Source organism: Poecile atricapillus, chromosome 11 (genome assembly GCF_030490865.1).
Source record: "Poecile atricapillus isolate bPoeAtr1 chromosome 11, bPoeAtr1.hap1, whole genome shotgun sequence".
Lineage (NCBI taxonomy): Eukaryota > Metazoa > Chordata > Aves > Passeriformes > Paridae > Poecile > Poecile atricapillus.
This window is the reverse complement of record NC_081259.1, coordinates 19,329,416-19,351,025: the sequence shown is the minus strand read 5'-3', so window position 1 is coordinate 19,351,025 and position 21,610 is coordinate 19,329,416. Positions and strand designations below refer to the sequence as shown.

Here is a 21,610-nt window from a genome sequence, read left to right as displayed (position 1 = left end):
TGCGCAACCTGCGTGCGGCCCGGCCATGCCGCTACGTCACTTGCGTAACTCAGCACGGGAGTAGCGTAGGCGGCGGGGGGCGGCGCGTTGTGAGGGGACGTGGCGGGCGGGGGCTCCTTCACGGCACCGCCGGGCTCTCAGGCAGCTGCGGTGAGGAGCCCGCGGTGAGCACTGCCCCGGTGCCTTCAGCACCGCTGAGCTGATGTTTGGCTGGGCATCGTGCCTGCACCATCCTATGCAGGAGGTACTGCTGCTCCATCCCCTCCCCGGGGTTCCTCCTCACGGTGCCGCTATCGCTGTGTTCCCCAGCACCTTCACGGTCTGCGTTGTATTTCCACTCTGCCCCAACAGCGCAGTGTCTGTAGTACCACAGCTCCTCTGCCCTGCTTCACACCAAAATTTCTCTAAAGGCTCACATCCATCAATCCAGTCACTGTCCGAAGCTAATAACTAACCCTAGTACACATTCTTTCTTTTTTTGTGGAAAACTCCCTGGTCTGGTCCTCTCCGCAGGGTGAGGTGGCGTCGTTAGCCCTGCCCGCGGCCCTGAGGGCTCCCTGTGCTGGGAGCAGGCCTGGGAACGCCCTTTGCTGCCTGCTGCATTCATCACAGAGATGCTGTAGTGAGCAAGAAGGGAGGTTTCCCTTTTTAATGAAAGGGAGTTTTTCTGGGTTTCTTTAGAAGCCACAGGAACGTTCGCTCAGAGAGTTCTGACAAATTTTGCAAAAGTTTGACAACTGTGTGCCACAGCGCGTTGGCTGAGGCAGCCGATAATTTCCTTATTCAGTTCTGTGTTGTGAGTGATTGTCATCTCCTCAGACTCTGACAAAGCAAGCAGTAAAAGAGACAGATTAGTGGAAAGCATTTTTGCTGACTTTTCTTTCTTTTTAGGATGGTATTTAGTCAGCAGCCATCGTCATGGATTCATGTCTGGCTCTCAGGGCTCATTGATTGCCCATCAGGTTTCCTTTTCTTCTAGGCACTGCCATAAAGGACTTCCTCATTTATTTATGCATTCTCTTCCTCTGAAATTATTCCTCAGAGCTTTGAGAGTGTGCAGATGGGAAGGCCAGGTGGATGATGGAGGCTGGAATTGCTGGCGAAGTGAGAAAAATCCTCCTCACCTGACAGCTGATGGTGACCAGGGGCACTGACTGGGTTTGTGAGCCTAAAGCAATAATGTCATGATCTTAAGACAATCATGAAGACGAACTAGGATTCTGCCTTCCCTGTTCTTCAGCAGATCCTTCAAACAGTCCTTTATCCTCAAATACCTTCCTGCCATAGTGTCCCTTCACAGAGTGATCATCTTCTCCTCTCAGACCCCATTCAGCCCACCAGAGTTGCTCGGTTAATGTGTAACCCCCCTTTTCTGTTGAATTCTCTTGTTGAATTCTCTTGAATTTCCTTTGCTCAGGTGGTCTTTGGGTTTTGTCAGTAGCTTTTTCATTTGAACAGATTTAATAATTTCCCCTTCAGTGCTCTTCTGGCTGATGTTTAATCTGTCTGTGTTTATGAAATTGTGCTGGTTTCACATTCCCTGGGGGTGAGGCTCTCATGGTTACAAACAGCCCTCCAGCCCAGGCAGGCAGAGAGAACAGACTACATACCTGCCCACAAACCCTGCTGCAATGAGGGCTTCACCTGTGGGACCAGGGGTATTTATAGCTTTGTCACAGAACATCATAATTAGATGTGCCCATGGGGCAGCCTCAACCCAGCATTGTCATTGCTCGGGGACCCCATTATTAGTCCCATGTCAGGGTGTGGCTGTGAGCAGCAATCTGACACAGCAATACCTTGGGGAATTAAGGCACAATTCTGCTTTGGGGTGATTAGTTTGTAACCTGATGCTGATGCATTTGTTGCCCTGAGAACTAAAGTTGTTTGTTTGTTTGTTTGTTTGTTTTATTACAGACACAGTTTCCACATCAATGCAATGGAAGCTGCTGAGGAGGAACCACCTCAGTCTGATCTTTGTAAACTGCTGGTCCTCAGCCTTCATAGACAGTTCTGGCAGTGCACTTGAACAAGGCTGCAAAGATAATTAATGGTAAGATTCATTTTACAATCTGCCAACAAAAATAAGAGGTTTATAAAAAGACAAGTTCCCTCAGAGAACTGTTCAATTAAAGAGCTGAACACCCATTTCTTGGTCAATATTTATTTTTTTTTTAAGCCAATGGAGATCTAGATTTGCCTCAAACAGCAAAATTAGGGGTGAAACTGTCAGCTGAGAACTGAAATCCAGCTCCTTATTGCCTGCCCTTGAGCCATCCCATGAATTCCATAGAATTATGGAATTAATCTGTTAGAGGTAACAGAGGGACACAGGGCTGTTGGATTCATATTGACTAACTCAAACTGAATGAAAAGTATTGATTAAATACCTGTTTAATTATGGAAATAGCAAGCTGATTGCCTCTGGGTCATTGCTGTGTGTCATTCCAAAGAGTTGAAACTGATCTCAATGAATTTTCAGTGGGGATACTTTTATTAAAAGCATGGGAAGAGAAGGGTAAGATTTAAGAGATTTTTTTAGAATGGAAAGAGTTAACATTTAATGTCAACAGTTTTCCTTCATTTCTTTTCCCTTGTGTTATGAAGTCTTTGTACAAGATATCTTCTTCTTGACAGTTTTTTGGTATAAGCTGCTTGTGACTTGGGGGGGTGGTAGAGGGACAGTGGTTTTAATCAGTGTTCAGTTATTGGAAATGGAACTTGTTCCCTTTAGGAAAAAAAAAAAAAAAAAGATGGGGAAAAAACGAGAAAAGGTGGAAAAAAACACCTTTTTCTGCAGGAAGCAGACAAAGGATGTGATTCTTGCTTGTTTGAAGGTTAACTATGGAGATTTGCACAGTGGCACCCATGCTCAGGCCATTCAGAGCTGACAGACCTGTATGTGTGAGCTTTTGACCTCACTGAATTTGCTTTTCAGACCATGGGCTTGGTTTGGAGAAATGAGGGCTTGCCAAAGCCTTATCAGGCAGGAGGCAAGAGGAAGGGGAACGAGGATGGGCACGGGGAGGAAACAGCAGAGAGGGGTGAAAGCCAAAACTTCTAGCTCCCAAAGGAGATCTGGAAACCTGTTTTTCTTACGTTGAACTCACAAGCTTGAAGCAATTGTCTTTACTCCTTAGTAAGTAGAGTTTCCATATTCAGATGAGCTCATGACCTGCTTTGGCCAGTTGAACAGCGCAGGGAGGGGAGGAGCATTCCCAAAGAATGAATTCCTTTATTGTTGTTAGGATCATGTGTGTCTGCAGTGCCCGGGATGGAGTCTCTAGCTGGAGCCAGTGAACACTGGCAGGACCCCGGGCACGATTTGGATGGCAGGTCCTGGCAGCCCTCTTATCTCCTGTCCTGTCCCACAGTCCCAACATATTGTCCCTTATCTCTGCCTTCCCCAGGCACCCTGGGGTCAGTTATTCAGGTTTTGTGTGTCCAGCTCACTCATCTGTGTGTCTTCATACCTTGCTATCAGACTGCCCTTGCTCACAGGCCTCATTTAATCCGAGCTGGGCACTCTTTCCAGAGCCACACATCACTCCATGTACAGGGAATCAGTGCCTACCTGTGGCATTCCATGGGAGCCAACAGCAGAACACGTGGGGTGGGTGGTTCCTACTAGTGTGGCTTCACTGGGGGAGGAGAAAAAAATTGAATTTAGGCTTTTTGTATGGATCCTAATAACGGCCTAGAAAATTCACAAAGTTTCTGCTGAGCCATGCAGATGAGCAGAGGAGCTCTAATTAGAATACAGACTTTGTGTTGTTCTCAGAAACTGGGCAACATTCCCCATCTGAGCTCTGCCAGCAGATCTCAGTCCTGGACTTGAGCACCCACTGCTGCTCTGCTCTGTGAGACACCCACTCAGCTTGGCCAGCACGGCTCAATCTCAATTGGAAACATCTTGTGCTGTTCCAATTCGGGCCCTTTTTCGAGTAGAATGTGCCATCTCTCTACTGAATTGTGCCAAATTGCTTCGTTTTGGCTGCAGTACTCATTCTCACTTGTCACCTAATGGGGTACCTGGGGACTTCCATCTACACTGTCAGCAGCAGAGGAAGACTCATGTGCATGCCCAGCCCCCTGCTAAGCCCCTGATTATATAGTGATGTGTTAATAACAAACACTCTTTCATGTCTTGGCAGTTGCAAACCTCTCAGTCATGCAGCGCTTCAGAAGTAGAATATGGGAAATATGCAAGTCCCAGTTTTAGATAATTAGTATCAGCTTCTCTGGCAACTCTGTTCCCAGAATGAGAGTTGGGAAGAGTTGAAGCTGCCAGATGCCACTTGTGTGGATGTTCTGCAGAATCTGAACCACTTTGGAGAGATTTGCTGTTGCAGAAGTATTTCTGCACAGAGAATCTCTTTCCCTCCCTCCTGGGTTTTGAATTTGCCTTCCCTGAAGACCTTGCCACCCCCCAGTTTTTGAGAGCTCAGCAGTGGGAGACAGAACTGTTCCCATCTTGCTTGAGACACCAGGGCTGGAGCTGGCATCATCCATGTCCAAATTTATGCATTTCTTTCAATTGGAGCCAAATGGCTGGATTTTGCAGTGCTCACACCCTGTGGTGACCAGCCTGGCTTCCAGAAAACCCACAGGAACTGGAGCAGGCGTGAGCCACCACCTGTGCTGGTGAACACCCTGAGGTATCAGAGGTGGTGGCAGTGACTGCTGAGCTGCTTGTTTCTGGTTCAGATCAATGAAACTGGAACAACTAGAATTTGTGGGAAGAAGACAGGTTAGGAAATTATCATCAGGAAGTGAGAAACTTTGGTAGGAAGGTGTTTTGACTGCCCTTCCAGTCCTGGTCCTGTGAGGCTCCAGCTGCAATACTGTCAGGAACTGAGATCTGCAGCAAAACCTGTTTATCTGTCAGGTGTGGCCCTGTAAAAATGAGAGTGAAATTATGTGCTGGAGGTGTGTTGTGTGTTGTTAAAGGATGCGTGTATGTGAGCAGAGTAATGCTTGTAGTGTTTTCATGTGTTCTCAACTTGGCAAGGTAGAAGATTGATGACAGATGCTCAATCTTATCTCTGGGAAGGAACTCTGAAATCCAAACTCGGATTATTCTGCAGTCCCCAACATCTATCCAATTTGCATACCAATTGGTGAATGTTCTGTGGGTTGTATCTCATTGTAAATACTTTGGATTCTGTATTATGGTTGTTACAATTTATATTCTCATCATTTCAGCACTAACGTTGTTGCGAATGAATGTGCCTTGAAATGTTTGGCGCCTACTGAACCTGACCTAATTCCTGTGATACAAAGGGCTTTGCTAAAACCTCATCATATTCCTCAAACTAACAAACTGGTTGTTGGGGCTTGGGTGTCTTCCTTTTGTTCCGTCTCACCTGTGGAATGTATTCCCCATGAGTTGCGGGGAAAACCTGACCGCTGGTACTTGGTGGGTGCTTGAGAAGCGCAGGGAGTTCTGCTGGGCCAGGGGGGAGAGCGGGGGCAGCTGGGGGCTGGCTGGTTCCTTGGGCTGGAGAGGGAGACGCTCTCGGAGCTGTGCGGCTTGGGGAAGGGAATTCACCATCACCCAGACGGAGCTGCTGCTTCTCCTTCATTTGTGAGCCTCACACCCCCTGTCCTGCCAGGATGTGCCAGTGCCAGGCACCACCACGGAGCTGCTGATCCACCTCAGCACCAGGACCTCAGCTCATCCCTGCTGTTCCAGCTGAGTGTTCCTCAGAGCCCTGCAGGAGCACCGGGACTGACTGCCAACCCAAGGGGGTTTGTGAAGCAAAGCCTCTCCTCCATCCTTTCACATCTCAGCTGAGAAGGGATCCTGGGGTCCCTGGTTCTGTTTTCTTGCTAACACTGTAGTTATTGTTGTTTGTGTGCCTCATTATAGATACTAGTAAAGAACTGTTATTCCTACACACAGATCTCTGCCTGAGAGCCCCTTGATTTCAAAATTACAGTAATTCAGAGAGAAGGGGTCTACATTTTCATTCCAAGGGAGGCTTCTGCCCTCCCTACCAGACACCTGTCTTCCAAACCAAGAGCCCTACCAACCAAAAGGGCAACCTTTATTTCTGTTACTGTCATAGAAAACTCCCAAAATCTGGATCCTTGAGAAGCCTTTGATTTTCAGCCTTTAAGGCTGTAGTTGAAGCCCTTGCTGTGGTAGAGGACTGTGGAGGAGGGATTTAGGCTGTCCTGGAGAGGTGAGAATAGAGGAGCCAAGTGCTTGCTGTGCTGTAGGGTCTGTCAGCTTGCAGTGCTGTGGGGGGAGCTGCTGAGGGCACTTGGCAAAGAACAGGACTGCCTCAAGTCAGGTTTCCATAAGTAAGGGAGAGGGAAAAGAGAGGGCTGAGAGCCCCACAGTTTTACCAGCAAAAATACACTTTGAGCAATCAGCATGAACATAACCTGTTTTCTCTGTTCCTCCCTTGGTGTGCATCCCATGAATGTCTGGAATAGCCAGTCTGGGTGGTTGCCACGGGGGGTGTGTCCATGAGGGCTGGTTCTCTCCCACTGGCTCAGCTGCCAGTTTTGCTCCTCCAGTCACCCACAGCCCTGTCAGAGACTCGCTCAGGGTGGGGACAGCATCAGGTGACATCAGCTGCTCATCCTGTGGGATCATGTCACTTCCCACAGAGCGGCGCCAGGGCCACCTCTGCTCCACCCTCCTGATCCTTGTCTCTTCCTTAGCACCTTCCAGGCTGTGCTACAGCTCCAGGAGCTGCGGAATGTGCACTCAGGTGCACAGTCCTGCTCCCTGGGGGCGGCTGATCCGGATAGGACGTGTCTTATGCGATAGCGTAAGCTGGGTGTATTTTAACGTGCCAGTTGAAGCCCTGAATCAGACTGTGCAGTGGATGTGTGTATTGGTCTTCTGAGAGGCAGTTGTTTGAGAATGTCACCTCTGAGACTGCCAAAGCTACTTGTGTATTTCATAGTTCATACTGTAAACTGCTCACACCCCCCTGGGTTGTGTGTTAACAGACACAGCTCATAAATAGCGGTGCCTGGCAAAGCTGTCGGCTCTAGATCTGTCCACAGAGGTTTGGGCCATGGAATTTGCTGTGACAAAGGTGTCCCTGGTGTTTTCCTTCTGTGTGAATACAGGAAGCGTAAGACATGGAGTGCTTGGTGTTGAATGAAACCAGAGGTAGTGACTGTGGCTGCATATGGAACCAGATTTGTTTAAGTTGGTAAAAGAGGTCTCTAACCTCTTCCATAAAGAGACAACAATCAGAAAAATAGAAACATGATTGAGAAAAGTGATGTACAATCAGAACACCCAGAAAATGTTTTATAAAATAAGGAGGGGATGGAGGAGCAAAGGGGTGCTAAAACTGGTTGTGTGGGGAAGGGCTTGAAAAGGTTTCAAAGAAAGTATCTTAAGATCTTGAAATAAAGCTGTAACACACTGGAAAACCACAGAAATCCAGAACACAATAGGTACTTTTATAAGTATTTGAAGTCTATTTTTTCTTATGTGTGTGTATAGATATTGCTGAGGCTTTGTGAGCATGAAATTCCTTTTTGCTCTGTAGTTCTGTGGCACTTCTAAGTCTTATGAGGATGTCTTGCCTCTAGGCTGGGCATCACTGATGACAAGGAGAAGTACTAACCAAAAGAGATCAAAGGGAAACCCAGGTAGATTCGCAGGGAATCTGCTGGGTGATCAACCAGCTCAGGCTCCAGAGACTGCCTTTTGCAAGTCTGCATGTGATTTCCTCTCTCTCCATTCTGTGAGCTCAGCCTGTGCTTTGTTAGTGCTGCAGGACTAAGTTCTTCCCTGCAGCATCCTCAGGCTATTTGGGGTGAGGGGGATGGTTGATCTCCGTGCCTCAGAGCACAGCACATCTTGAGTAGAAATGGCTGTTGAGCACTGATGGAAGGCAAAGGGCTAAAGAGGAGAGTGAAGGCACTGAAAGCCTCTCTTGGTGGTGCACATGCTGAGAAAGACTCTTCCTCCTTCATCTTCACAAAAGTACAGATGAAAACAAACTGATGCTTCTCTACTTCTGCTGCTCTCTGGATTTCAGAAATGACTGTTGTGACACTTCCCTTCTCAGAAGTGGCCAAGACAGAATGTCGCTTTATTCCTTTCCCTTTTCCTCTAGCTGAAACATCCTGCTGCAGAAGACCTCAGCAGCAAGTGACTACTCCATCTGCTGTTCAGAGGAGGTCATTCATCTCCAAAGGGAACAAGAGACTTTTCAGTGACTTCCTCCTGAGGAATCAGCTGCTGACAGAACACTCTCCTTAGCCAAACTCAGACTTACAAGGACAGTTTTGGTTGCTCGTTAACCTCAAAAACTATGTAGTATAAAAATAACCAGGAAAGAACGATCTGTTGATCTGGTGTACAAGGAGGAGCTGACTGAAAAGGAACCCTTCAGTTCCAGAGCATTGCTGTGGAGGGCTGTGAAGTCCTCCATATCTAGAGGGTGAACAGGGAGGAATGGATTTCCCTTTCCCAGGTGTCTCACTGTTCCAGAGGTGGGATAGTGGCCTGTGGGAGTCTGCACGTGCTGTGACTGTCTTGTGGCCTTCTCTGGAGCTTGGTTTCCACTTCAAGTGAGTGCTAAGATGCCAAATATGGAGGTGTGGGAGGAAGCCTTTCCCAAACAAAGCTCCCTTACAGGAAAAGAGCTGATAATCTTTAGAGTCTGCTACAGATTTAGCACCTAGCTGGCAGTTGAAGGTGAGAAAGATGGGTCTGGACAGCTTCACAGGACACAGGGCTGGGAAAGGGCACAGCTATGTCCTGAGCACCTGATGAGCAGCCTTTGAGATTATCCAAGGAACTGTGCTACCAGATGAGGAACAGGAGCCTGTGGACAGCTGGATTTTCAGCCTGCTCCTGTCTCTGTCGAGACACGGGTGCTGAGATGCTTCTCACTGCTGGGCTCTTGAGCTTTCAGCTGGGCACCTGTCCAGCTACCCATCACTCCTTGGATCTGCTCCATGGGAAACCAAATGTGATCTGAGGGTTGCCACTGCAATGGAGGTATCAAACAGACACCTGGCATTTAATACATACTGAGGGAAAGTCAGGCTGAAAACAGAACTGGCAGTGCCTTGAGTACTTTGAGTCTGTGCTGGGGCTTCTGCCTGGGGTCATGGCCCTGTGGATCAGCTCAAGGTAGAACCAACTGTTTGGGTGTAACTGTAGGAAAATTGATGTGGGGAAGCTCAGAACCTCAGGTGAATTGGAAGACAGTCTAGGGATTTTCTTTTTTCCCCAGGATTTGCTCACATGAGGAACAATGAAGTTCAGCACTTTGTGGTACGACTGACAGATAGTGCAGAGGAGGTGAGACTGGCTTTGTTTTCAGCTGTGAAACCCAGGAAGGGATATGTTCTTTGTGAATTAATCAATCTGGAGAAAAGGCAGTTTAACTATTCGACAAAAGATTCATTTCCACCCACTTCCCAGCTGGCAGCTTAGCCATGGACTGTCAGATTTCCATCAGCCTCCAACGTTCTGACTGAAATAGCAATTTTTGCTTGGTAGGCCAGAGAGTAACAGTTGTGAGCTCTGTGCTGCTCATGGGTAACAGGTAAAGGGAGGCAGGACAAGGTTCTGCCCTGCTCCAGGCAGGGCTGGATGGTGCTGCATGGCCTTTTCAATGCCGTGAGCAGGAGCTGAACTTGAATCTCCCTGAGCAGCGATTTAGGTTTGTTTCCTAGGCTAGAAGGTTTCAGGGATTCTTCTCTTGACCTTATTGTGAATGGGGGAAAAGCGTTTTTCATGTGAGTTATTCAGTGTCTCAGCAGCACAGCAATCAGGGAGAAGTGGGAGTCGGTGCAGTGCCCAGTGACAATCTCAGACAGGCACAGAAATATCTTCAAGACAGAAACTGAGGAAAATAATAATCACAAAGCCATCAGTCTGCTAATGAGAGCTGGGGGAGTAAGCCTCAGATAAAACCCTAGTTTGTAACAGCACACAACAAACGCCTGCTGGATTCCTGAGGTTGGGACTCAGCCCAGGAGAGGTGTGTGCTGCCATTTCAGAGGCTGTTGGGATGTAAAAACTCCAGCTTCCTTCCAAATATTTGCAAGCCTGGAGTCAGCCCTACCAAAGAGAACTGTTAGGGAGACAGTTCTCCCTAACATCCATGTGACAGACCCACAGCAGGTCTTACCCCTCAGTGACAGAGCTGACCCTGGCACCTGCTGCCAGAAATGGAGTGCCAGCAGAGCAGTGGCTTTCCTGTGCATGTCACTGCTATCAACAGAGCAAAGATGTCTCTAAATAGCACAGGAATGTTTAGCAATTGTGGTCTCCCATGAAAAGTTCAAGCTGCATTTCAAGGACAATTGAAGGTCTTTTGAGAAGGAGGAGATCAAATCTCCAAGGAGCAGTTGTAAAATGCCACTGTGATGCCCCCCAAATGCCATTGGCACATTCTGCTGAAGTGACATGCTGCAGCTTGTGTCTCTGTGATAAGGACACAAGGGTACAGAGTTGGGACCTTGAGCAACCTTACACATCATAAATACCACAAGGTAATTGCAAAACAAGATCTCCAATCTGTGTAAAACACAGAAAAAGAGGGCATCAGCCAAACTTTGGGTGCAGTTAGCAGGAATCTGAGAACAAACTGGGCAAGATGCATTTACAGTTGTGAGTATTTGCTTCTCTGTCTAGATTGAGGGCTCTGGAGGAGTCTTAGTGTCTTCAGAGATATAAACAAATAAGCCACTGAAACCCCTCTAAAGATTGAGCTGGGAGTTGCACAGTGGGAGACTCAGCCGAGACTTCCCTCTGGGAAGGGGAAGGAGTTGTAAGGACAAAGCAAGGAGAAGGATCTGTGTATCTCAGACAATACTGACCTAAGCCCAGTGAATCTAGATCTGTTCATTCCTCAGCTGCCTAAAAGCAGAAAATGCTTTTTAAAATTCCTTTTGTCAGTTCTGGCATTTTAATTTTCATCTGCAATGCCTCCCTGGAGGCATAAACTACAATCTCCAGTCCCTGCAAAGCTGGGGCTCTGCAAATGTCCTCACATTACTGGGATTCACTTCTTTGCTGGAGTAACAGGTGGTGTGAGCTTGGGAGGGAGCTGTGGGTTTGGAGCCTGCCCAGGGCAAAGCAAGTGAGGAGGTGTGAGCAGGGCTTCAGCCAGGAGAGCTCTGTCAGAACAGTGTCACTGTCACCTTCCTGAGGTTAATGCCATGGTGGTGCCAGTCCAGCAGCTGGGGTGACCACAAATGGAGCACAGAGTGAACAGAGGGGAGCTTTTGGGGCTGCTAGAGCTGGACATGGCACCCTGGCACAGTGTTTGATCCCAGGCTGAGTGTATATGTTCAGTGATGGAGTCAGGGGCATGGGGACCTTGCCCATGTCTGCTTTGGATTCCATCTGTACCTTACCCAGAGCACCAGAAAGGGACTTTCCTCACTTTGGTGTCTGCACACCCTGAAGCTGGTGCTCTCAATGTTACCACAGCCAGCAGTGATGGAAGCAAGAGAAAGCAGAGAAGCACTAAAAAAATAGATCTTCTATCACCAGCACACAAAAGACCAAATGGATCACCACCAAGAGGTCCTGCCAGTGTTACACTGCTCTTTGTGGACACGTGGGACCCAGCAGAATCCATTGAGCAGGTAAATCATTGCTTGAATGTTTCCCTGAGACCAAAAATACACACACTCACTGCAAGTGTAGGACAAATGAGGCTTGGAGAACAGGGATATGTGCAGAGATGTGCTCAGCAGCAGCAGGGGGAACACAGACCTGCTGCCTGCCATGGAGCATGGAGCAGAGTCCCAGCCCTGTAACAGCCTCACCCTCCTGTCACTGCAGGGCTGCTCACACTCACCCCATCTGACCTCCCACACAGCACACACAGGAGTTTTCCCAATGGCACCAAAAGAAGGAACAACCTTCCCAAGCCTGGAGAAAATCCCTTTGGTGCCAAAACCACTGAGGTCAGGGGCAAATCAAGGTTGGTGTTACAAGGAATGTCTTGGCTGAGCAGATCTGTCAGGACATGTAACGGTGTGAGAGACATGACATTTATTTCTGCTGTCTGAGATGGATGTGGCAGGAAGGAATATTGCGAAAACTCATTTCCCAGAAGCAGGTGCTGGTGCAAGAGCCAGGGTAGGGCCTGGGGGCACATCTGGCCAGATGCTGTGAGTGCCCACACTGGGGAGAGCAGGGCTGGGACATGTCACAATGCTGCTGCTTCTTGCTCAAAGGGAGCCCTGGTCTCTTCATTTGCTTTTGGGCTGAATTAAATGTTCTGGTCAATTGAAATCCCATTTTATTTCATTTATCTTTTATTCTGGTGACTTTATTCTGGGAAATGCAATGTGGTGCTGAATATCCTGTGGGTGTAGCTGGGTCTGGCTCTGACACTGGTGTCTCCTGGAGTCCCTTGCACTGAGGAAGGGCAGGAGTGTTTCCAGTTTTCAAGTATTTTCATGGCAGCCAGAAAGCCTTTGCTTCCTGGGAGTGGTATTCCTTGGGGGAACTCCAGCACACTGCTGTCGTGACAGGGTGCAAGCAGTCAGGCAGGCCTGGCATCTCAGCCTCTTCTCTGTGTTTAATGAAGGGGCTGAAGCCCTTTCTGGATCTCCTGGGGATGGGACATCTCATTTTCACCCACTTGGAAATTAAAACAGCTGTGTATCAGCTTTATTTATTCTGTCTATGCAATGTATCTGTATTCATGAAGCTCCTTTATTCAAATCCTTGGCTCCCAGCTCTGGAGCAGTAACTTGCCCTTTAAAATTATAATAATCCCAAGCAAACTCCCTACAGAGACAAATTTGTTGTTGCTTTGCCTTTGGCTTTGCAAATACCTCATGTTTCTCCTCCTAATGTGCTGCACTGATGGGTCTGGGGTGAGGTCCAGGGCAGGCTGGTCTGCAGCGTGGGCACAGAGGTGCCCGGAGCACAGTGCCCAGGGCAGCGTGGGACAGGAGCAGCTGCTGAGAGAGGCTGCACAAACCCTCTGTGATGATGGTACGAGAACAGACGAACAGACCGGTGGGTGTTTGGTTGCTTGACACCCTGAGGTGCAGCCAGACCTCACGCGATGAGCACTGTGTCCAGGGAAGGGATAATGGCTTTATTCCACACTCCTCTGGCAGATGCCAAACCGACATGCCCTCGGCAAAGCCTCTGTCAACCTCCTCACTTTTATCTGCAGGAAAGCTGGAGGTAGGCAAAGAATTCTGCCTCTCTCTGCTCACCAGAATCCCTTATGGCGCATAGAAGTCTCTCTGGTTTGGGGAGGGGAGGGGAGGGCAGGGCAGGGCAGGGCAGGGCAGGGCAGGGCTGGGCAGGGCAGAGCAGGGCAGGGCAGGGCAGGACAGGACAGGGCAGGACAGGGCTGGGCAGGGCTGGACAGGGCAGGACAGGGCAGGACAGGGCAGGGCAGGGCCGGACAGGGCAGGGCTGGGCAGGGCAGGACAGGGCTGGACAGGGCAGGACAGGGCAGGGCAGGGCTGGGCAGGGCAGGGCAGGACAGGGCAGGGCAGGGCTGGACAGGGCAGGGCAGGACAGGGCAGGGCAGGGCCGGGCAGGGCCGGACAGGGCAGGGCAGGACAGGGCAGGGCAGGGCAGGGCTGGGCAGGGCAGAGCAGGGCAGGGCCGGGCAGGGCTGGGCAGGGCAGGACAGGGCAGGGCAGGACAGGACAGGGCAGGACAGGGCTGGGCAGGACAGGGCAGGACAGGGCTGGGCAGGGCAGGACAGGGCAGGGCTGGGCCGGGCCGGGCCGGGCAGGGCCAGGCAGCCCCGGAGTGCTGCGGGTGCCGGCCAGGGCTGCCCCGGTGCCGCGGGAGAGGGCGCTGCGGGCCCGCGCTGCGCAGCCCGGGCTGGGCACGGGGAACCATCGGGGAACCTCTGAGCGCTGCCATCGCAGCCTTCGGCAGGGAAATGCTGCTGGAAACTTTACCCAACCCAGCCCGGAGACGGGAGGGACAGATCCTCACTATCCGCTTGTGAATTATATTGTATTTCGTGCAGGGGTCTCTCTGCCTAGAAGGGTGTTTTAATGAATTAGTGCAATTTCGAGTTCAGCTGCTGCTCACCAGAAAGGATGATGGGGTTTCATTCACATTATCAGATATCTTTCCCCCCTTCTTGTTCTGTTTTGGTTGTGCCCGCAAAGTATCCAGTCCTGAAGGTTGCCGCTAGAAAGGGATGTTAGAAGTGGTCCAACTCTACACCAGAAAAGGTTTGTCGTGTCACAGGCATCCGTTCTCTTCCCATTTCCATGGAAACACGGACTTCGGTGGTGTCAGGCAGAGCAGCCTGGCAGCATGTAGTGGACTCTCTCCAGGAGGAGCTGCTGGCAGCAGCACACAGAAATGTGCCTTTGTCTCTTCAGGTTTGGAAAGACCAGGTAGTCTGGTCCTTTAGAGTAACAGCACTTGATAGATTGCAGCAGAAACAACAGCCGGGACAAACATTTAACTCCCTGCTTCCCCCTTCCCACCCTACCCTTCCGCATCCCAGCGCCCCGTCCGGTCCCGCAGAGAACACCGCACACCGCAGGCTCCGCTTTTTAATTTCCTGGGGGGCACAAGGGGAGGAGAGCACATCTTGTGGCGGCTGACAGGCTTTTTGTTCTGCGCCAGTCCTTTTATTAACCCCCCGCTAGATCATTCGCTGTCTGTGCTGAGCTGCCCCCGCTGCGATGGTGATGAGAGCGTTTGTAGCAGCAGGGCTGCCGGGGGGGATTACGGGGATCCCGCGGACCGGAGCGAGGGGCCGGGCACCGGGACACAGATTGCTGCCGCAGCCTCGCCTCCATCTGCCCTCTCCTCGCCCGACACAGCTCTCGTGATCCCCGCGGGGACAGCAGTTGTGTGTCCGATCCCGCAGCTCCGTGTCCCGCCTGGGAGGGGATGGCGGCCGGCAATCCGCGGGGGGGGCCTGTTGCACACGGGTAGGGATGGGATGGGATGGGATGGGATGGGATGGGATGGGATGGGATGGGATGGGATGGGATGGGATGGGATGGGATGGGATGGGATGGGATGGGATGGGATGGGATGGGATGGGATGGGATGGGATGGGATGGGATGGGATGGGATGGGGGGCACGGCCAGAGACAGCATCTTCTGCTATCCCACAGCCTCGCCCAGCCCCTTTGATTTGTCGTAGATCTTAGGCAAAAGCAAGTGATTCCACTCAATAATCTTGCCCAATTATCCTTCTGTATTTAGGGCCTCAATCCCGTAAAACATTTATCCCAGACACGGGACTGCACAATTTGTGTGAGGAATCGAGATCTTTCTGAGCAGTTGTTTCCTTTTGGATCAGACGGCTGTTGGTGGTTGATTATTCAAACAAATTAATTTGGGATGCATACACAAGTCCTAATTAGCTGCAATTATTCACTTATTTCCCCCCTGCTTCCCCCCTACACTGCCAGAAATTAAAAAAATATCGCCCTAACACAGTGTGCCCTGCAATAATTATCCCCCAGGCCAGTCCTGAACCTCTCAATCTAGAATCAATACCTTCATCTGTCAGCCACAATTAATTAAACACAACCCCAATTTCAAGGCTTTGATTCATATCGCCCCAGAACAGCTTACTGGGTATTATAATCCAGACTGATGCTAATGCTGTCCTCAAGTGGAAGGGAGGGGCTGACAGAGATATCAACCCCCAATTTCATTAAAAGCCAAGTGATAGAAGGGCTCTCGTTTTGAGGTGAGTGATGAGTAGGTGGGACTGTGTTCTCCTCTAGAGCCCGCCTGCTTCCCAGGGGAATAACAGCGCTGGAATGAGACTGGGGCAAGGCTGTTGCTCTGGGTGGGGAAGGGAAGCTGAGTTAGGCCAGCACGGTGGTTTTGTTGTCTGCATTGTGTGAGTGTGTTCTGTTCTACAGAGGCTTCTTTTTTTGGACAGTGTTTGCAATTTTGGAATTTGATACGTTTCTGAACAGTAATTCAATATCCAAAGGCTGTTTAGAGCTTCCCGACAATGGTCTGTGGTGGTCCAAGCCAGAGCTCCAGAGATGCTATAACAAAGCTTTTAAAAACAGTAAAATTGTTTTACTTGAGATTCTTCTGGTGCTTTTAATAACCCTCTGTTCTACACATGGAGTGGTAAAAGCAAAGAGGGATGTAGGGCCAAGCCACATAAGGATGGGATCCAAGATTCATGGCTCCCTCTCCTCTCTGTGTCTTCCTCAGACAGGCATGGAGGTCAGACCTAAAAGGGGTGATTTGAATCTGTTCCAGGTCTTAAACCTGAGAGCCCATTCTCTTTTTGCTGATGCTGGCTGTGTGTCTCAGCCAGCATCCTCTCCTAGGATTGAAGCCTTCACATTCTTTTTACTCTGATTCCCAGTCAGGCTCTCTCCTTCCCGGATGCCTCTTCCTTGCACCTTCACCCTCAGGATTTCAAAAGCCTCAGATCCAACATCCAGGAGTCTGAGGGCAGCTCCTGTTTTCCACAAAGGGCAGGCAGCTCAGCAAATCTTCAGGCAATAAGAGAGAATGATTTCCAGCTTTGAGCCACCTGGAATAAAGAAGAATAGTCATGACCCCAGGACTGGGAACAGCAAATCTGACTGTGTTTGAGCTCTCCAGTAGCCCTCGGTGTCCAGTTTCATCAGCACAACTGTCTGGGGGTTTCCAGGACATCTTCCAAGTGATAGATGGATTTTGTTTTCTGCCCTTGCAGGACAAACGACTTCAGAGCCATAACCACAGGGGAATAGGCAGGCACTGTAGGTCAGCTCAGGATTTGTGCCGGCTCTGTTGGAGGAGAGCCCAGTGTTTGCACAGAACAAGCAGGAGCCTGTTTCCAGGGCTGGAAATGTTACACTTGGCATTCCCAGCAGAATTTACACCTTGGTGGTACAGAATGGAGGCAGGAAGGTATGGAAAACCTTCCCCTCTGCCCATGTCCAGGTTCAGCAGCAACAATGGGGGCCCAGAACTGCGACAAGCCTTGCGTGAGAGAGCTGCTGAGGAAACCACAGCCTTCACTTGAATTTGGGAGTTCATTCCAGTTCAGTGAGGCAAGGGATACTTCCATGCCTGCTCTCCACACAGGGCTCTGCTGTCTGAGCTGCACCAGCAAGCCTGTTGCATCCAGAAATGATTACAGCTGGAACATTTGGTAAGCAAATTCTGTAAGTTCGATAGGACATTCGGTTAGGGAAGAGGAATGAGAGCACACGATGTGCTGCTCGCTGAGTCTGCCTCCAACAGACCTCTCTGAGAACTCACAGTGGCTTTGCAGGCAGGAACAACCACCATGTGAAACTTGGAAAAGAAATAATTAGTTGGGATTTTGCTGCCTATTTTTTCCCAAAGCCTTGTATCCACCTTCTGATGATGATCAGAAAGCTGTTGCTTTATCTGCTCTTTAAGCTTTGGCTTGTAAATAGCCAAATCTCTGTGATCAGAATGATTTTATATACAATGAAGCCAAAAAATGCCAATTTCTCTGCTATCCACCTAAGAAAATGGAGTGATGGGTTTGTAATAGAGCAATAAACCACAGTGCCTTTGTGGGTACAAAATATTAGCCTGAGGTTCCCTGCAAGACAGAGAAACAAAGGCCACTTCTCTTTCATCAGCCACTTGAGCAGTACAGACCCCCCACCACCCTCCCCGAGTGAAAGGCTCCGCTGGTGTCTTTATTGCCAGGAGAAAATGAAAATTATATGCAAAATATAGACGAGAAAATTCGTATCTCTGTGTTTGAGTGCTGTGCTGGGTATGACATCACTGGGAGCCAATCAGCAAGCTCCCTTTGTGTCTGGCTTTCTAATAAAAGCCACTTCATCAGAGTAATTTGCAGTAATAATTTATTCACCTTCTAGGAACGGCACCACCTGACTCCCAGAGCAGCCAGGGAGAGTGAGCGAGCAAAGGTGCTGTGCCTCAGATGTGGCTGTGCCCTGGCTGCCCACAGCTGCAGCTCTGCCTCGATAAGAGTTGCCTTCAAGTTGCAGATAATAGAAGTGATTGCATGTGTTCATTAATTACCCCATGGCTGAGCACCCCTAAAGGTGCTCGGTGCTGCAGGTGCTCAGAGCAGGGGATGGTTCCCAGCAGGAAAAGCAGCTCTGGGGTTGGAAGTGTTGCACGGGGGCCACATAACAGGGCTCTGCAGGGGAGACAAGGGGCTGCTTTGCATGGACACAGAGAAGAATTTGGCCTTTTGAATTTGGGGTTTGCCTGGGTGAGGGGCAAGGAAGCCTGTGCTGGAGGCACAGATTGAAATGGAGGCACCACAGCAGTTCAGATGCCTGGTGCTGTGCAGGGGAGGATCTGGACACACAGGAATGTCATGGATATGGCAGTTGTGCCACTCAGTGCAGCTCACAGGAACCTTTGCAGGCTGGGATAGCTCAGAGCACCTTGGCAGCATCCAGCCTTACAATGAGTAATGAGGCAATGAGTAATAGCTCTGTGAACGAGGACAGAGCCCACAAAAAAGAGCAGCAGTCTGTGGGATCTCTCCCTGAATCCCAAGAAAATGTTGCTTCAAGCAGCACTCTGGGGCTGAGTAATCTGCTTGTGCAGGAGACGTGTGGGCTGCTCGTCCCACACGTCTCTAGTAGGAGCTTTGCTGTGCCAGCATGTTGTGTGGGAGGCTCTTCCAGGGCTGTGTGTAATTGCTACATTGGATGTATATTCTGGTGGTGTAAACTCCCCTAATCAGATTCTGCACGCACAATGCTGGATTTGGAAACAGAGCACTAAATAGAGACCAGCCCATGAAGACAACCAAAACAAGAGATCACTTCTACCCTGAATGATTCATTCTGTTTTATAGTGAGCAGAAGCAGCAGAGCTGGGAACAGTGAGCAGATGTCCTGAGCTGGCCCGAGGAAGCCCAGGCAGCCACACCAATACAACCACCAGCACACAGGTAATGGAGATCTCAACTGAGGATGCAGCCAGGCAAAAACCCAACAGTTGTTCGGTGGCAGAGTGAGGGGGTCTTCATTCTCATTGTGTGCCACAGCAGCCCTCCTCTCTGGCTGAGTTATCAGCATTGTGTCTATGCAGCCTTTGGAGATTCTGAAAGAAAAAAAAAATCCAAATAATTCAACCAGTGGAGTTAATTTGCTCTGTAAATCCTGCTGTGAGTGCATCCAAGCAGGCTTTGTGTCAGAGGTTTCTCTGGTAGCTGCCCTGCCCACGTGTGCATTGATCCTGGAGAGCAGGACAGCTCCTGGTGATGAATAACCCACCTCTCAGCTCTTCCCTAGGGAAGTGTTTAGCCAGCAGTCTGTACTGTGCTCATGGGGTCCATTATGACTCACCTTGGAGGAGCTGCTTGAGGAGGTATAACCTTGTTAGAGCTTCTTGGGACACTCCCAAGAAGATTCTTGTGCCTGTATGGCTGTTGGTGTGCTGGGAAGCCAAAAGCAGTGTAAAGGAGGATTAGGGGAGAAGAAGTGTCCCCCTGGACTTCCCCAAATAAATCTATGGGCAGGTATGCTCTACTTGGATGTGTTACTGTCCATGTGATAACAAGCCTGAGGGGCCCTAAGTGTCTTCAGTAAGAGTGGGAGGTGCATGGCCCCTTTTCTGAATCCAGGCTTTCCAGGTTGGCCATTCCAGTCTCTCCCTGGGACTGAGATGTTTGCTGGAGTGTCTCCAGGACCACCAGGAGAGCCTGGCTGCAGCCCTCCATGGGTACCACAGGCTGGCAGGGAGGGGGTCCCTGGGAGACCCTCCCACCAGCCCTGATTGTGCTGTGACACCCACTCACTCTCACTGGCTGACTCCAGGGACTTGGAACACTGGAGGGGCCATTCCAGTTGCAAGGCAGGCCCTGGCCCCACCTCCCATACTGTAAAGCAGCTCTGGGAGCTTTGGGATGTGTTTTCCTGTTCAGATTTCACCCATTTACTTGGTTAGGTTGAAGCACAGCAGAGATAACTGGGGAGGGGGAGGTGGTGCTGCCCCCAGCCTCTGTCTGTAGGACCCTTTTAAGCCTTGTTTATTGATTTACTTTGAAACTACATGCTTGGCTCAAATGAGTGTAATCAGAGGTGGCAGAACTCCAGAGCAGAAGAGTTTATAACATATTTTCTAGGAATTGCATGTCATATCTGAAGGGAAAATGGAAGGGTAACATAAACACACACAAAGCCTCAGGATAATGTATATTACTGTGTGGAGACAGTGGTCTCAGAGCCTGGAGTGATCTGATCAAGTCTGGGAGTGGAAATTTGGGCTAAGCTGTGCTTTGCAGACTGGATTCTCTTATAAATGAAGCTGTGTAACAGAAATTCTGGATTTCTGGGTCAGGTAAACAGGAAAGCAGGCAGCCTGCAGAGACCAGGCCACTTTGTCCCGACTAACTGCATTTCATGGAGCCTGGCTTTTGGATAACCTCTGCCAGTCACCCTGGCACCAGCTCACTGAACTTTGCCTCTGAGGGTTGTACCAGACAGAGATGGTGAGGCTTCTCACCCCATCACAGCACCACATCAGGTCTGTGTAATATCTTGCTTCCATCAGGGATTGTATACTTTAAACCTGAAAGTGGTTTGCCTTTGTCCTGATCGTGCAGACAGAAACATAATGTTTGGACTGCTTAAACGCCTCACCCTCTTTTCTCCACTGACTTGGCCAGGCATTTCCAGGTTGTAAAGCTGACTCCTTATTAGCTTCAGATTAGGCAGCAGCAAAATTGCTTAAACCTGGCTTAACTGCAAGAATAGGCCCTTTAATGCAGCCCTTTTGTTCTTGGACCATTGTCCTGGTGGCTCCCAGCCCCCCTTCCCCTAGTTCTGCCTGGGGCTTGCTGGACTTCCTAAGAGCCTCTCTGCAGCTAGAAATGGATCTGCTTTTTTTCAGGGTCTCTTTGTTGTCTTGAGCTCTCAGGGTGGCTGCCTAACACCTGCAGCACTCCCACATCCCTGTGTAAATTGCCTGCATCCCTCGATGACAAATGAGAGGCCATTGCCAGCAACAAGGTAACCTGGCATTCCCTCCGAGCTGCCTTCTGCTTCCCAGCCAGCTCCAGGTGAGTGGGTGAGCTCAGGGCTGGCATGTGCCCAGCTGGCTCTGGAACCTGGGGTCAATTGAGCCTTTCAGGATCCCGCTGCTCCTGCCCCTGCAATCACAGCCACAAGCTCTGGCTCTTCCAGTGCCTGGGAAGCAGCTGAATAATGCTGGGTAGGCTCAGCTTCCCACACAATTCCCTGCCAGCTGCAGCTGTGGGCTTGTCTTTTCCAATCCTTGGCTACCACTAGCACACTGACATCACAGTTTGTTTTCTCTTTGGGTCTGGTAGTGATGAGTCTACCTGTTGGTGGAGGGGGAGGTTTGTCACTGCCCTCTGCCCGAGGAGGACAAGGTTCCCCCTGCCTTGATGGATCTGAGGCTGTGCCTGCCCTGTTTGACAATCCTCAGGTACTGCCAGCTACTTCACTTGCTCCATCCTTGGCTATTTGCCCAGCCCTTCTCTCTTCCTGCTCTGTGTTCCCTCTCAGGGTGACCTTATTTACAAATTTTGCATATTTAATGCCCTGCTGATGACTCACAGAGCGATCACTTTTCTCCTAAACCGTCCTGCACTGTCCAAATTAATTCACATTCTGCTTTCTGACAGCCCTTCCTGGACACCTACCTCTTGCCTTCAGCTCAGGAGTTTTAAATCTCCTCATACTTGCTCTT

At 49.9% G+C, this 21,610-nt stretch overlaps 1 long non-coding RNA gene across 1 annotated transcript; it reads left to right on the top strand.

Moving 5' to 3' along the window:
- Nucleotides 1–121: 121 nt before the first annotated feature.
- LOC131583112 (uncharacterized) lies at nucleotides 122–21,110 on the top strand. Its single transcript, XR_009278447.1, has 4 exons — nucleotides 122–244; nucleotides 1,918–2,053; nucleotides 18,750–18,845; nucleotides 20,789–21,110. It is a non-coding gene; the product is annotated as an uncharacterized LOC131583112 (long non-coding RNA).
- Nucleotides 21,111–21,610: the final 500 nt, after the last annotated feature.